This window comes from Oryx dammah, unplaced genomic scaffold (genome assembly GCF_014754425.2).
Source record: "Oryx dammah isolate SB20612 unplaced genomic scaffold, SCBI_Odam_1.1 HiC_scaffold_3293, whole genome shotgun sequence".
In the NCBI taxonomy this organism is placed as follows: Eukaryota; Metazoa; Chordata; class Mammalia; order Artiodactyla; family Bovidae; genus Oryx; species Oryx dammah.
The window spans coordinates 1-2945 of record NW_024073320.1 but is presented as its reverse complement, the minus strand read 5'-3'; the positions used below and the strand labels follow the sequence as shown (position 1 = coordinate 2945).

The window sequence follows — 2945 nt, the reverse complement described above, 5'->3', positions numbered from 1 at the left end:
AAAGATCCAGATGCTGAAAAAGACCCTGATGCTGGGAAAGATAGAAGGCTGGAGGAGAAGGGGACGACAGAGGATGAGATGGTTGAATGGCGTCACTGACTCAATGGACGTGAGTTTGAGCAGGCTCCAGGAGATAGAGAAGGACAGGGAAGCCCTCCTGCTGCAGTCCATGAGGTCTCACCAAGATTCAGACACAACTGAGAGACTGAACAACAACAACAATCTTCACAGCCTTGTTTTCAAAGCCACAGGAAGGGCTTGAGCCACGTGTGGAAACAACCTGTAATGTTACTATTCTTTAAGGGAGAAATCTCATGAAGATTTCCTAAATATGACAATAAACATATACATTTGAGACACTCCCAGGAACAGGTTGTGAGAGCAAACGAATATTGGTTTTATATTTATTTCGATATATGTTTACATCTTTGTTTCTTAAAAAATAAACACTTTTAAAAGAAGGAGGGATAAATTGGGAGATTGGGATTGACATATACACACAACTGTGTATAAAATAGATAACCAACAAAGACTGACTGTATAGCACAGGGAACTCTACTCAGTATCTTGTAATAATTTATAGTGGAAGTGAATCTGAGAGAAATATACATATATAGCTGCATCCCTTTGCTATACTGTGACACTAACACAACATTATATATCAATTATACTTTAATTTTAAAAATCATACCCAGAACAAAGAACTCAATAAGAAAAAGATTGCCCAGTTTTTATTTTTAAATGGGCAAAAACTCAAACAGGAATTTCACAAAAGAAGATATTCAAATAGCTCAATATCACATTGCTATAAAGGAAATAAAAAGGTAAGGAGACACTGCCACAGTGGAAGGCAGGACTGAACACCAAACCTACTGCTAATACAAGTGATGCTGAGGATACAAGCAGCTCAGAACCCTCAAATATGATGGGGGGATGGAAATTCACTTGAGCACTCAAGAGAACCCTTTGAAGGTACCTTCTAGAACTAAATAGATGCCAAACTTATGACGAAGCAGTTCCATACCCACCAGGAAAACTTGCTAGCCTTCCTATTTTCATCACAACATTCATATCAATGATATGTTGAAAGAGCCAAAACATGGAAACAAATGCAATGTCATCGTATTTTAGGGGTCATACATAACTGGAGGAATAGTCATACATAAAATACCACTGTCAAGACAAAATCCATGGCAAAACCAACAATGAGTTATTGATATAAAAACATGGATAATCTCATACTAAGTGAGGTAAGTCAGAAAGTCTCCTTTCAGTGGAACTGACTCTTCCTGTTGTCACACAATCATCACCACAAATAAAAGCTCATGGATGCAAATAACACAGGGTTTGACTGGAGGGTTTCCAGGGAGAAGCACCCAGTGATGTCCCCACATGTGTCCTCTGGGCTCTGCATCCTCAGGTGAATCTCGTCATGACAGGGAGCGAGGCTCAGCAACACCCCTCAGCCCAGCTCCCTACTGGCCGCCACACCTGCAGAGCCAACACGGTCTCAGGTCAGAGAGGCAGACCCATTTCATTCATTCTGGGCTCTGCCTCAAGGCAGGTGGGATCTTAGTCCCCAGCCCGGGATCCAACCCCTGCCCCCTGCAGGGGAAACCTGGAATCTTAGCTACAGGACCAACACGGAAGTCCCTGGAGAGTCACACAGTTTAGCTGCAGGCAGGACAGGACCGCCCAGCCCCACCGGCAACTCCAGAGCCATTCCCTGGACTTCCCTGAAGGGGGACAGGTGTGCTCACCTGCTGTAGTAGGTCCAGGTGAGGCCATAGGTGAGGAGGAAGCCAGCCCCCATGAGGGCCCCTCTGATCAGGGTGAGGACCAGGGGCCAGGAGCCCTGCTGCTCCTCAGTCTCACAGCTGCAGGGAGGGGGGCCTTCTGGGGAAGGGAGAGGGGGTGAAGCTCAGTCCCCAGACCCAGCCCTCCCAAAGGCACACACCTGCCCAGGCTGCCCGCCCTCAGCACCTGTCCTGCAACTCACTCTGCACAGAGAGGCTGAAGGAAACTTGCTGGGAGCCCAGTGGGTGCTGAGCTCGGCAGGTGACTTCTCCTCCATCTCCGACCTCGACACGGGGTATCTCCAGGACCCCGGGGGCTGAGCGCTGGGAGGGACTCAGGGGTTTTCCCTCCCAGAGCCAGCTCAGCGTGGCTGGGGGGTTGCTGTCGGCCACACAGACCAGGCGCAGGAACTGGCCCTCCAGGATGGGCAGTGACGTGCCATTCAGATCTGGGTGAGAGATGCACAGATGAGTGGGTGGAGCCAAGGGCTGTCTCACCCTCGCTCCGCCCACTTCCGGATGCAGAAAGACAGCCGGGTGACGAGGACCAAGGATGAGCTCACTGAGGCCAATGAGGCAACAGTCCTGGTGGTCTTTTCAGGCTCCCAGAAGAAATGGGAACTGATCTGAGGATGGAAGGGAGAGAAGTGGGTGGGAAGCTGACGGGAAGATGTGCCAAGAGAGAGACAGCCCGGAAGATGGGGAGAAAGGCACGTGGTCTGCATCGCGGCAGAGAGGACCCAGAGCAACAGAGACACGATAAGAGTGGGCGAGAGAAGGGAGGGGCAGATGTGCTGCAGCCCTGACAGCAGGGCTGAGAGCGCTGGGCTCTGCTCCAAGGTGAGGGCAAGCAGTAGGAGCCTGTGAGGAGGGGAAGCTTCAGCGGCGGCGCCGACACTCACAGGACCCTGCTGGGGCCAAGTGGGGCCTGAACCGCACATGAGACAGGAGGCGGGGAGGCTGAGGGAGGAAGCTGATCAGTGGCCCAGCGTCCAGGACAAGACTGCAGCTGGCTCTGGGGCCAAGGGCATGGAAAGGGGGAAGTGATTTGAGCAGTGAAGCTCTGCAGAGTCCCTGAGTCATGGGTGCAGCTGGTGAGAAAGGGAGATGGGTAGAGGGCCATCCAACCACAGCCCGGTTAAGTGGGGT

The 2945-nt window shown here is 50.9% G+C and overlaps 1 long non-coding RNA gene across 1 annotated transcript; it reads right to left on the bottom strand.

Annotated features, from left to right (window-relative positions):
- Positions 1-402: 402 nt before the first annotated feature.
- On the bottom strand, positions 403-2888 carry LOC120859807. Its single transcript, XR_005720157.1, has 3 exons — positions 2000-2888; positions 1761-1896; positions 403-1491 (listed from the first exon to the last, which is right to left on the bottom strand). It is a non-coding gene; the product is annotated as an uncharacterized LOC120859807 (long non-coding RNA).
- Positions 2889-2945: the final 57 nt, after the last annotated feature.